Genomic DNA, 15,139 nt, shown 5'->3' with positions numbered 1-15,139 from the left:
GAATTCGAGATTTTACGTTTAAAACCTTTAAGTGGAGCTGTTCGTTGCAATATTAGAATAGTTATTTCGTGTTTTTTCTTGATAGTTTTCTTTTTTGTTCGCATTTTTTTTCTGCTTCGCCGAAGTAGATTTCTTTTCCGGTGCAAGTGCACGCCCACAACCGAACCGTCTTGAGTCCATAGGTAAGACAACACTTCGTATTATCTTGGAATTTCAGCCTCCCATTCTGTATTGAGTGAGAACGAAACATTCCGAGTCATTCGCTTGACAAGAGGAGACGTGCTACAGTGCTCCTAGTGCTATAAAAGAGAAAGCGGACGAGAAAGTCGAAGTGTCACAGTGCCGTAAAAGTGAAAGCGGAGGTTAAAGTGCCCACTAACCAAGCTACGGAATATTTGATTCCGTCTGTGAAGTTTGTGAAGGTTCTATATTTGTTATCGGAATTTTAATTCGTTAAAATTTTCAAAGTTGGTGTTCATCCTAAGTGTCCAGATAATTCTTTTTTCTCGTTGGTACTGCAGAAAACATCAGGTGAGCTTATTTTTTTCGTATCTCTTTTCTGATTTTTCTCATAGCGTATAAAACATTCGGCTTTATACCATAGTTTTATATTAGACTATTCCAGTGAAGATTTCTGAATATTTTATTATTTTCAAATTGTTGATATTTTGAGATTTTTGAGTATAAAACCATGTCGGAAATCTCAGATAATGAGGGTTCCTACATGGAAGCGACCGATGCTGAAGAATTCAGCGAAGGCGAACACGAGGAGCTTGTAAGGCTCAAAGAAGAGAATGGGCAGTTGAAGGCTCAAATAAATAAACTGACTGAAACCGTGTCTCAGTTGGTCGGGGAGATACGCCTCTTGAGAGAGGAAGTTAACAAGAATAAAGCGCCTCAATCCCCTAGTTTTGCTGAAATTGCAAAACAGATTACGGCACAGAAATCCCCCACATTTGCAGAAATTGCAAAGCCGGTAGCGGTCCTCAAAAATTCCTCAAAACAGGAAGTAGCTCCAGAACCGGAAAAGAAGAAAAATTTTGCAACTCAAGTTGCTAAAACCCAGAACGCGCCACTAACTAAACGCGCGCGAAAAGAAAGCTCCTCTTCTGATGAGGAGACTGTCAAGAAGGCAACGGAAGTGCCTAAAAGAGATAAAATTCCACCCATCACGATGATGGGCACCTCAGATTGGGTAGAGATATCTAAAGCTCTCTACACAAAAAGGATAAATTACAACCGTGCAACTACAGTTAAAGACGGTATAAAAATCATCGCGTCAACCGTAGATGATTTTAGAAAAATCACTACATTCTTCGAGCAGCATGGTAAAGAATTTTTTACCTACCAAATGGAGGAGGAGAAGAAGATATATGCCGTTATTAGGCATTTACCAATCGACGCTGATATTGCGTTGATTAAGGACGACCTGATATTCCAGGGAATATCAGACGCTGAGGTGACCAGAATGACATCGAACAAGACAAAGAAACCAATACCTCTCTACCTGGTTAAAACCCAGAAAAAGGAAATCTTCGAAGTGAAGCGACTCTACAACCTCTGTTTTGTGGTTGAACATAAAAAGACGTCTGAAAGTCCAAGCCAGTGCTTTAGGTGCCAAAGGTACGGACATGCACAAAACGAATGCTCCTTCCCGTGGAGATGCGTGAAGTGCTCAGGAAGTCATAGCAGCAATGACTGCACACTCACCAGAAAAGGTGAAGAGAGAAATGCCACATGCGTCGTATGTGGAGAAGAGGGCCATCCAGCTAGCTACAAAGGATGTAGCGAGTTCAAGTTGGTGACCAGAAAGAAAAATTCCCGAAAATCAGTTGAACAGAAAAAGAAGGTAACAAAAACAACAACTTCTGAACAAAAAATTCAGGAAGTAGCGAAGACCCAACCTACAGAGCAGGAAAAGAAGAGGGAAACTCCAAAACCCGTCCAGAAAAAAGAAGGACAGAAAAAACTTACAATGAAACAGGCTGTGAACAGTCAACAGGAGAAGAAAAAGATATCTGAATCAGCCGATGATTTAGATATCTTCACGGAAAAAATTTTCAACAAGATAATGTTGAAAATTGAGAGGGAAATGGAGAAAAAACTCCAAGCATTATTCAGTAAACTGAATTAATGGACCTTACGGATATTAGGAAGAAATCCCTCAAGATAATCTCGTGGAACATAAACGGGATCAACACTCGGAAAGCCGAGATAGAACAAATAATATCAGAAAGACAACCTGATATTATAGCCCTACAGGAAACAAGAATAAACCGGAACAGAAGACTGAATTTCATGAATTATGAAACATATAGATGTGACAGAATTACAAACACCGGAGGAGGAGTAGCAATATTGGTGAGAACAGATCTGAAACACTACTTTAAAAGTAGATCCGACGAAACACAAGGAAAAACAGAAAAAGTGACGATTGTTGCCGAATTAAATCGACAAAGAGTCGAAATAACCTCGGCGTATAAGCCACCACAAAACAATCTATTGGAAGAAGAGATAAACAACATGTTGGAAGGATCAAACCCGTAACTGTAAATCCCCATTATGGAATAGCATAACAGAGAATAGAAATGGCGAAAAACTCAAGGATTTCGCCGAAAAACAAAATGCCATAGTTATTGGACCAGAGCTACCGACATATCTTGCTTTTGGAAGAGGAATACCAGATGTAATAGATATCGCGATATTGAAAAATATAACTCAAGAATTCTCGATTGAAACTTTGGAAGATGGAACCTCAAACCACAATCCCGTGGAATTGACAATTATAGAAGAACCAAGAGAAAAACTGCTGGAAATAAGAGAATATACCAATTGGACTAAATACAGCCATTTAATACAATCGGAAATAACAGAAATTCCAACAATAAGCACTCCAGACGATCTGGAATGTGCGGTTGATAAACTGGAAGAGATTATATTGAAAGCTTACGAAAAAAGCACTAGAAGAGTGAAGAGACCAGCACCAAGTCATCCGCATGGCGATACGCCTAAAGAAGTAAAGGATCTTATACAAGAAAATCGAAGACTTAGAAGAATATATAGGATGAACAAAAATGATCTAAATAGAAGGAACCTCAACCGACATAGCCAAGTTCTGAAAAATGCCCTGAAAGATCTAAGAACAAGCAGATGGAACAAAAGTGTTCAAGAACTGAATACAATCGATCATTCTGCATGGAGAATGCAAAAAAGCCTACGAGGAGAAAAGACTAAAATTCCACCCCTACACGGAGAAAGGGGAATGGCTTATACCAATACTGATAAGGCAGATGCATTGGCGGACTCGATCGAACGAGAATCGAGAATAAATTACAGGATAGACGACGATAATGAAGATTTGGAAGAACTGGTTGAAGAAAATGATGAAGAAATGGATGAATTACCAGCGACTGCTGAAATAGACAAGCCAACATCGCCAAATGAAATCAGGGAAATAATTAGAAGTTTGAAGAAGAGGAAAGCTCCCGGAAGCGACAAAATAACGAATGTTATGTTAAAGAAATTACCTAGAAAAGGTATAGCCGCTCTAACAAATATCGCGAATGGAATTATGAGGACAGAACACTACCCAGAAAAATGGAAAACAGCAGAAGTCATAGTATTCAATAAACCATTCAAAGAGAAGAAGTTTCCACAAAACTACAGACCGATAAGTCTACTGTCGGCGTTAGGAAAAGTAGTAGAAAGAATTATCGCCACGAGGCTAAATGAGGAAACCGAAAATCTGGAACTAATACCACCAGAACAGTTCGGATTCAGAAGAGAGCATTCAACAGAACAACAATTATTAAGGCTCACAGAGTACATAACAGAGGGATTCCAAAATAAACAAGCTACAGGTCTTATTTTACTAGACGTCGCCAGAGCATTCGACGGAGTATGGCATGAAGGATTAATATATAAGATGAGATGTGCTGGATATTCGATCAAAATATGCAAGTTGATCAGGAATTATCTCAAAAATAGAAGATTTCACGTAAAAGTGGGAGGAGAATGCTCCTCAACAAGAGATATAGAGGCTGGAGTACCCCAAGTATCAGTACTTGGGCCACTTCTGTACAACATATACATCCACGATATTCCGAAAAATCCAAGAACCATGCTAACGTTATATGCTGACGACACAGGCATAGCAACTCGACACCGAAACCCTGAAATAATAGAACGAGTTCTACAAGAGTCGATTGACGAAACAAATGACTGGTGCATAAAGTGGAAAATCAAGCTCAATGGACAAAAGAGCCAAGCTATATTACTACAGAAGAGAAGACTGCGACCCACAACAAAACTGGATGTTGACGGCGAAGAAATCGACTGGAAAAATGAAGCCAAATATTTAGGGATAACGCTTGACAAAGGACTTACCTGGAAAAATCATATCAAACAAGCAATCGACAAAACGAAAGCAGCGATGAATAGACTCTATCCTCTGATAGGAAGAAGAAGCCACATGTCGAAAGAGACAAAATTGAAGATAATCAAAGCCGTTGCTAGGCCTCAACTGACTTATGGATCAGTTGCCTGGGGTTTCGCGGCAAAGAGCCATATCAAAAGAATTCAGGCCACTGAAAACAAGCTGCTACGATGTGCAATAGATGCACCTTGGTTTGTCAGGAATAGACAGATTTATAAGGACCTGAAATGGGAAACCATAACGGAATTCATGAACAGAAAAGCAGAGAAATTATTCGAAACAGCGAAAAACCATCCGAATCAAGAACTCAGGAGACTAGTGGACTACGACCCAGAGGAAGACAAAAGGAGAATGCGAATTTACCGAAGAAGACCAAGAGATCAATTAAAAAGAGATTAAAATAACAACAGAAATCTAATTGAAAATTTCAATAAAGCGTTAATCCAATAGAGGATAAACACATAAATCCCAGCACGATAGTGTGCGAGAAGAAAACCGACCAAGAGATGAACGGTTTATAGGCAAATGCCCGGAACCAAAATTCAAGAAGCAGTAGGGTTTTTAGTGGGTCTCGAGCTCAGGAGAGTGAGAAACCCCACACTGTTCCCCCTCAGGAGGTGAGGGTGGTTCGTCTGTCTTGCAGATTTTCCCCCTGCTACACCAAAAAAAAAAAAAAAAAAAAAGAGTGAGAACTCGACCAAACCAGACGTTCATAGTGCTATAAAAGTGAAAGTGGAAGAGAAAGTCGAAGTGAAAGTGTACACTAGCGAAGCTACGGAATTTTTGATTTCGTCTATGAAACTTCCGAAGTTTTTGTAAGTTCTATATGTGTATATGTTGTAGAGCGGAAATTCGTTCAAATTCAGTATATTCAGTGTCTTGAGTCCAGATCATCTCCAACATCGTTGGTTCCACGGATATCACTGGTGAGTCGATTTATTTTTCTGATAGTATAGAAAATATATAACTTAGCCACATAGCTTACTAGTAACATAGTAGTGAGGATTTCCAATATTCATTATTATTCAGAAATACCTCATATAGTTTAATACGGACAAAAAGCCATGTCTCAGACAATGAGAGCTCCTACATGGAAGCTACGGACACTGAAGACTTCAGCGATGGAGAAGCTGAGGAGCTTATAAGGCTCAAAGAAGAGAATGGGCAGTTGAAGGCTCAAATAAATTAACTAACTGAAACCGTGGCTCAGTTGGTCGGGGAGATACGCCTCTTGAGAGAGGAAGTTAACAGAAATAAAGCGCAAAACAGATTACGGCACAGAAATCCCCCACATTTGCAGAAATTGCAAAGCCGGTAGCGGTCCCCAAAAATTCCTCCAAGTAGGAAGTAGTTCCACAACCGGAAAGGAAGAAAAATTTTGCAACTCAAGTTGCAAAAACCCAGAACGCGCCGCCCACAAAACGCGCGTGTAAAGAAAGTTCATCTTCAGACGAAGAGACCGCAAAGAAAGCAATGGAGTTGCCTTAAAAAGATAAAATTCCACCCATCATGACGATGGGTACAGCCGATTGGGTAGAGATCTCAAAAGCTCTCTACATGAAGAAATTCAGCTACAACAGAGCAACCATCGTAAAAGACGGAATTAGGATCGTAGCTTCGACTGTGGATGACTACAGAAACATGACAAAATATTTGGACCAGATTGGTAAGGAGTAATTCACCTTCCAGATGGAAGAAGAGAAAAAGATCAACGCAGTCATAAGGCATCTCCCAATAGATGCTGACCTAGAGATGATCAAAAATGATCTCAAAGTCCAAGGAATGCACGATGCCGAGGTGTCCAGATTGACATTCAATAAAACCAAAGAACTTATACCCTTATACCTGGTCAAAACTCAGAGAAAGAAGATTTTCGATATAAGACGCCTCTACAATCTCTGCATTGTAGTGGAATCAAAAAGAAGGGCAGAAAATCCAAGCCAATGCTTCAGATGCCAGAGGTACGGACATGCCCAAAACAAGTGCTCCTTCCCATACAGATGCGTTAAATGTTTAGACAATCATTGCACAAAAGATTGCGAGCTTACCAGAAAAGGTGAGGAGAGAAATGCCACATGCGTTCTGTGCGGTGAAGAAGGCCATCCAGCAATCTACAAAGAATGTAGCGAATTCAAATTGGTGACAAGGAAGAGGAAAACAGGCCAGAAATCGGCTCAGCAGAGCACGATTCCTCAAAAAGTCTAGGAGAAAAAGAAGCCCACCCTCTCCAAAGTAGACGACAAGAAAAAAGAAGTACCTAAACCAGTACAGAAGAAGGAGAGAAGAAAATGCCCCAAGCAGAACCTACGATCAACAAAACAAAAGAAAACAGAAAAGTCTCTGAATCCGCCGACGACTTAGACACTTTTACTAACAAAATCATGTTGAAGATTGAAAGAGAGATGGAGAAAAATTTCCAAGGAATGTTCAGTAAACTGAAATAATGGAACATACAACTAGGAAAAATTCCCTCAAAATAGTCTCCTGGAACATAAACGGGGTCAGAACTCGAAATTCCGAGATAAAAGAGTTGGAAATTAGGTTGGTTTAGGATAAATTCTTCTTCAATGAAACGCACTTTGTGAAACAATCTGTATATTGATTCAATCGATTTAACGGAGGTCGATCTATACTCTCAATGAATATCAAACCAGAACTAACTAAAACGGAGAGAAATATCTTATTCCTGAAAGATGTTTAGTATATAGGTCCCAATAGCAAAGTACATAATATGGTTCTCACAGTCGAAAACTGCTGGGGTATGTTATTCAACACTTTTTTTTTTTTTTGGTGTAGCAGGGGGAAAATCTGCAAGACAGACGAACCACCTTCTCCTGAGGGGGAACAGTGTGGGGTTTCTCACTCTCCTGAGATCGAGACCCACTAAAAACCCTCAACTGCTTCTTGAATTTTGGTTCCGGGCATTTGCCTATAAACCGTTCATCTCTTGGTCGGTTTTCTTCTCGCACACTATCGTTCTGGGATTTATGTGTTTATCCTCTATAGGATTAACACTTTATTGAATTTTTCAATAAGTTTGTTTTGTTATTTTAATCTCTTTATAATTGATCTCTTGGTCTCCTTCGGTAAATTCGCATTCTCCTTTTGTCTTCCTCTGGGTCGTAGTCCACTAGTCTCCTGAGTTCTTGATTCGGATGGTTTTTCGCTGTTTCGAATAATTTCTCTGCTTTCCTGTTCAACACTTTGACCGCCAGCACTAATATTGTCGACTAATAAACCAATCGCATTTGACATATTTATTGTGGTCGAGAATTACTCTGATGAATTTATCTCAACACGCCGCCTCAAAATCAAATCTCTTATCTCTTATATAAAAATGCTCAATTACCTATACATATCATTACATATCAGAATGTCTGTGGCAATACAAGTATGGTCCAACATTCATTGCAAGGATGTGGGAAACCCAGAAAAACCACACCAGACCATTGCTATTAGAAATTGTATAGATACATATTATAATACCTTCAGTATTAAATATAGTAATACGTAGTAAATAAACATTGAACACTTCAATTTACTAAACCTAACCCTTCTATGAAATAACAGACATTAGTCTGGTAATGGTTTGATTTAAATAACGGAGAACTGATAACCTCTGCGATTTTATTTAAGTTTAGTAACATATATTCAATATGTTCTGATCTCGTATGGATTGCAGTAGTACCTTCTATTCCCAAAACTAATATAAGCTAGTACAACCATTATTTCTATCTCCGTAATAAGGATGATAGATTTCATAATAATCAAATTAAACCCCTTTTTTATAGTCCTAACGTTCGTCTTATGACTGCCTTTTATAAAGCCATGTATATAACCCTTTTCTGTTGACGAGGCAGCGATTATAGTTTGCATTTTTTTTTTAAATAAATTGTACTTATTATTTCCCAAACATTTGAATACAAATAATTCGACATCTTCGAACATATTTTATAATCTTGAATTAATTGATAAATCTGTAAGAACTTCCAAAGTTCTTCGTTCTTCTTTTATTCAAAAATCTACTTAAAATATATATGTAGATCCATTTTAATTGAACTAAGAGTTTTTTTTTTTACACAGTGCTTCATAATCTTCTTTTGAAAAAACTTATATAATGTAATAATTTTTTTTTCATCAGAATTAATTTTATTTTGTTTTCTATCAACTCTGATTCCTAAAAAAAGCTTTATTGCTTTTGTCATAGAAAATCCATCAATTAGAACTTGTCAATGTTTCATCATTTCGTTATATAACTACTGCAATATATAATCCGGATAAAGTACCCCATAATTATATATTTTGAAATATATTTTGTCTACCTATAAGATATGCATCGTTCAGTATGAATTTCGAAAACCGAAAGCATATTAGATCCTTTTCTAATTTTTGTTTGTTTCAACTCCTACGTATAGCGCTTTACTCAATTGACGAAATTGACCGTCCTCACAATCGATCCCTTACGGAACCTTCCTAAGAATTCCTTGCTCTAATAAGCTATAACTAATCAGCTTTTTGAAGGGAAAGTTTAGACATCTATATATATTATATGATGTATCAATGAATTAAATCGATTGCAAGTGTTACTATGTATCTGACACTTGAAATTCTGAAGACCGATTCAAAGGTTTCAGCATTACCTAATCAACTACTGCTGCTTGAAGCCCCGGGAAACAAATCGCGTTTATATTTTAATGGATTTCTAAAAATTGCATCATTTTTAATTCTTGTTATCCATTTGCAATTAACAATATTTTCATTCTCTTCAATAAAGACCATGATTTATTCATCAACAATAACAATAATGTTATTGCTTTATACCAATGATATCTATTCAACATTTCATTCATTTCCTAGAAATATTAAGGAATGCTATATTATATTAAGCACATGTCTCTTAGTAATTTTCATCATCGACACTCTGGACATTCTTTCTCTTTGTCCTTATTTTGGGTAAATTTAACCCAAATCACTCTTGTGAGATTCATTATAACCCCCACCTTAAATTGCCAATTCATCACAATCATTTTGTTCTCATATACTAACTGTACCTATTTCATTTCACAAATTTTCACGTTCTTTCGCTTTCGACAAAGTGTTGATATCAGATTTACTTACTGGTTTTGATTCACCAGTTTCTTTCTCGATTATTATCGATTCATTCACCTGATTTACCATTATCAGATTTACCTACTGGTTTTGATACAAAATCAAATTCACCAGTTTCATTATCAATTACCTTTGAGTTACCTGATTTATCTTTATCAGATTTATTTACTGGATTTGATACAAAATCAAACTCACTAGTTTCATTCTCAATTATCTTTGAGTTACCTGATTTATCGTTATCAGATTTACCTAGTGGTTTTGATTCAAAATGAAACTCACCAGTTTCATTCTCAATTACCTTCGAGTTACCTGATTTATCGTTATCAGGTTTACCTACTGGTTTTGATACAAAATCAAACACACCAGTTTCTCACTTCGCCGAATATCTGATTTTCAATCTCTATCAGATTTCTACATGAAGCCATTCTATTAACTCAATAAATTTCGTACCTGCGTCTTATTGCATCAAATATATGACTTTCCATGACTGCTGTATATTTTCTTTTGAACTACCTACTGGTTTCAATTCAATAGAGTTCATACCAGTTTGTTATTGCATTAAATTTTGGATTTTAGTTCACTATCAGATTTTTTTTTTTAATCTCATTCTTCAGAGAGGTAGATAACTGATACATATTTTTTTTTAATCAACTTTTGACTAGCAATACTTCAAAGTTTAATAAAATTCAAATTCAATAGAATATTAGAGAGAATCGTCAATGTGAATATGATATTGTAATTTATAATCATCACATCTCTAATTTATATTTGGATACGAAATGAGTCACTCCAACTTATTTTTCAGGGTATTGAAATGATTATAATTATTTCGAATCATAATTTTAAATAAGAAAGACTCTGAAGACTCAATTGAATCCCTTTTTTGTGAAAATAGCTTCTATCAAGATATGCAGTTGTTTAAAGTGCTTTATGAATCTTTATTTATTTTTTTTTTCGTCGAGAATCAGATTCTTCGAAACAGCGAAGTAATGAAATATAAATCAAATTACTCAACAATCAGACTTCAACAACCAATTTAGAAAACAGACATATTCAGGTATTTTGCTATTCCAGCAATCTATAATATTTTCACCATTAAACAGATTGGCTTTCGAACTTCTACAGTAGCATATCATAGTGTGAATAATATGAAGATTAGGTCATGAAAGTTATATATTTCAATTCTTATTCAGATAATTGAAGACTCAATTGAAATATTTTTTTTTTTATGAAGCCTTTACAACATTTCAAAATAAATTGAATACTCAATTCATTTTCAAGCTATATTTCCGATAATGATCATTAACTCCTATTTTTATGCCCTTGAACAGAACTTCTACTTTTTACTTTCACCAATCAAAGAAAATGAATTCAACTTATGTCAGCTTCTCATGAAATAATTTTTTGCTTAGGCAAATACGAAGCTGGTTCCTATATTGAATGATACTCAATCTCAATTTCACTATTTTGGCAACGATGAATGCATTCAAAACATTTAATTCAAATATAGAAGAAAAGTCCCGATTTCGGAAAACTATCAATTACTACTTATGAAATTATAAATTATGGTTCAGGCTCTTCATTTCAAGAATACAAGAATTGAATTCTTCTATTTTTTTTTTTAATCAGTCACATTATATAAATGTAACTGACCGCGAAAAGGAAAATTTAATATTCCTTAAATGTCATCTTTACTGTGTTTTGATTCTTAAGACAAATTCCATATTCTATTTTATATCCATATAGTTCATAAACTACTCGTGAGATATGTTTATACGGATTTTTTATTATTTTTTTTTGTCTACCTGATAAAATGTCTTCAGTGAATGATCTTCTAAGTTGGTTGAGTCTGATTTATATTTCGCTTGAGTACCTAATTCAATTTCAAAATTCAAATCCTTTTCAATTGAATTTTAATTAAGGAATTTCAAATAAAAATTCAATAATAATGCCCTTCAATGATACCTATCATTGAGAAAGTTTTGTAACAGTCACAGACAAATTGATTTTGTCTAGATCCAACGAACTTTCGTTTTACTTATCTGAAAAACCCTACAGGCTGTTGATCAATATGAAAGAGATGATGCCAATTCTCTAGCTCCTTAATTCCCCTTGTGATGGATTGTTGCATCTTGATCCAACTCAGCTACTGACTGAAAAACACTTCGTGGTCTTTCGTAGGACTCATCGCTGATTATCAGCTAACTACGCACATATTGCTTTTCAACCGAGTTCACTTCACTTCACTCACTACCAAATTTTTCATTCTCAATAGAAGAAGGAAACTTCTTATTATTTCACTGATTAACTTTATAAACGAAAGGTATATTCGCAATTAACAGCGGCGAATTTATTTTTAACAGAGCAAGCTGGGCCGATAACCTGTTGGAAATTAGGTTGGTTTAGGATAAATTCTTCTTCAATGAAATGCACTTTGTGAAACAATCTGTATATTGGTTCAATCGATTTAACGGAAGTCGATCTATACTCTCAATGAATATCAAACCAGAACTAACTAAAACGGAGAAAAATATCTTATTCCTAAAAGATGTTTATATACAGTATATAGGTTCCAATAGCAAAGTACATAATATGGTTCTCACAGTCGAAAACTGCTGGGGTATGTTATTCAACACTTTGACCGCCAGCACTAATATTGTCGACTAATAAAACAATCGCATTTGACATATTTATTGTGGTCGAGAATTCTGAATGAGTAAGGGATTTGGTTTTGCTTTACTCTGATGAATTTATCTCAACAGAAATAATATTAGAGAGGAAACCTGATATTATAGCATTACAAGAAACGAGAATAATACGCGATTGAACATCATGAATTATGAGATATATAGGTGTGACAGAATCGCAAACACTGGAGGAGGTGTGGCCTTACTGGTTAGACGAGATCTGAAACACTATTTTTAAGGAAGACCTGACGAGTCACAAATAGAAACAGTAACGATTGTTGCTGAAATAAATCGACAAAGAGTCGAAATCACATCAGCATATAAAAGACCCCCAAATAACTTATTGGAAGAAGAGATCAACAACTTACTAGATGGAGCAAACCCGAAAATCTGCATCGGAGATTTTAATTGCAAATCTCTAGAATGGAACAGCAGGATGGAAAACAGAAATGGCAGAAAACTGAAAGATATCGCTGAAAAACATGAAGCTATCGTTATTGGACCTGAAGAACCAACGTAACTAGCATTCGGAAATGGATTACCAGATATAATTGATATCGCAATTATGAAAAATATCACTAGAGAATTCTCGATAGAGACCTTGTGGGACGGAACCTCTAACAACAACCCCATCGAATTAACCATAGGAGAAGGTCCGAGAAGAGAACTAATGCAAACAAGAGAATACACCGATTGTACTAAATATAGCCATCTGATACAATCGGAGGTAACAGAAATACCAACAATCAACACACCGGAAGACCTAGAAAGAGCAGTTGATAAACTAGAAAAGAATATTCTAGATGCCTACAAAAAGAGCACGAAGAGAATAACGAGACCCACACCGATACATCCACACGGTGATACACCCAGAGAAATCAAAGATCTCATCAGGGAAAATTGGAGACTAAGAAAAACATACAGGCTCAACAAAACAGATGTTGTAGGATTGAATTGAAGTGGACTGTAATATGAATTTTCAAAGATCTTAAAGCCTTCAAATCCTACCTTTTCCGTTGCACTGATCTGGTCTCTCTTGAGTTGTTCTTGGTTGAAGTGGCGCACAAGTCGGATTCTAACCAAAAGGCTTTGATGTTCCGCTTTGCAGAAATTGTAGAAATTCTTGTTGGTTGTGGAGAAATCGTGAAAATTGATGAAAATCGTGTGGAAATTATTGATACATCTTGCTTATGCGTAGATGTCAATTGACTGGTCGGTTTTAATTGCGTTGATTCATGTGTGCGTCGAAGACGTTAAAGACAGATTTGAAGGAACGGGAAAAATACGAAAAATGATTGGTCAATTATGAGTGATATTAATTGAAATGAAATGAAAAATGGAGTTTGTGAACCAAATAACAAATATAAAAAAAAAAAATGCGGTTTGAACAACAGATATAAATAAGAGAAATCTAAACCGACACAGCCAAGTTCTAAAAAATGCCCTGAAGGACATGAGAACAATTAGATGGAACAAAAGAGTTCAAGAACTAAATACTATCGAAAATTCTGCTTGGAAATTGCAAAAATGGCTGAGAAGTGAAAAGACTAAAATACCACCTCTCCTCGGAGAAAGAGGAATGGCATATACGAATATCGATAAAGCAGAAGCACTGGCGGACTCGATCGAAAATAAATTACAGACCTGATGACGATAATGACGAGCTGGAAGATCTTGTAGAGAACAACGGAGAAGAAATGGACGAACCACCAGTAGACGACAAAATAGAAAAACCAACTTCTCCATTTGAAATAAAAGAGATAATCAGAAGCTTGAAAAATAGAAAAGCTCCTGGAAGTGATAAAATAACGAATGCTATGTTGAAGAAATTACCTAGAAAAGGTATTAGCTGCTCTCACAAATATTGCAAACGGTATAATGAGGACTGAACACAATCCGAAAAAGTGGAAAACTGCATAGTGTTCAACAAACCAGGCAAAGATAAAAAATTCTCCCAAAACTACAGGCCGATAAGTTTATTGTCCGCCCTAGGAAAAGTAGTAGAAAGAGTAATCGTTAGGAGGCTGACAGAAGAAACTGAAAATCTGAATCTCATTCCAGCAGAGCAATTCGGATTCAGAAGAGATCACTCAACAGAACAGCAATTACTGCGACTCACATAATACAAACAGAAGGATTTCAAAATAAGCAAGCAACAGGTCTTGTACTACTAGACGTCGCCAGAGCATTCGACAGAGTATGGCATGAAGGATTGATTTACAAAATGAGATATGCTGGATATTCAATCAAACTGTGCAAGTTGATTAGGAATTATTTGATATGGAAGCAGGGGTGCCTCAAGGGTCAGTACTTGGCCGTTACTGTATAACATATATATTCACGATATACCAAAATCTCCAAGGACTATGCTGACACTATATGCCGACGACACGGGAATCGCAATGCGACATTGCAAGCCAGAAATCATAAAAGGAAAATTACAAGAAGATGAAATAAATGACTGGTGTATTAAATGGAAAATAAAGCTCAACGGACAAAAGAGCCAAGCGATATTCCTGCAGAAAAAGAAACTGAGAACTACAACAAATCTAGAGGTAGATAGAAAAGAAATCGAGTGGAAAAACGAAGCGAAATATTTAGGTATCACCCTAGACAAAGGTCTAACTTGGAGAAGCCATATCAAACAAGCCGTTGACAAAACCAAGGCAGCGATGAATATGCTCTACCCGCTGATAGGTAGAAAGAGCCACATGTCAAATGGGACAAAATTGAAAATAATCAAAGCCGTTGCTAGACCGCAACTGACTTATGGATCAAGTGCTTGGGGATTCGCGGCAAAGAGCCACATACAAAGAATTCAGGCAACAGAAATCAAGCTACTACGATGTGCCATAGATGCGCCTTGGTTTGTCTGGAACAAACAGATATATCGAGATTTGAAGTGGGA

Source organism: Coccinella septempunctata, chromosome 1 (assembly GCF_907165205.1).
Source record: "Coccinella septempunctata chromosome 1, icCocSept1.1, whole genome shotgun sequence".
NCBI lineage: Eukaryota > Metazoa > Arthropoda > Insecta > Coleoptera > Coccinellidae > Coccinella > Coccinella septempunctata.
Note: the sequence above shows the minus strand (reverse complement) of the source record.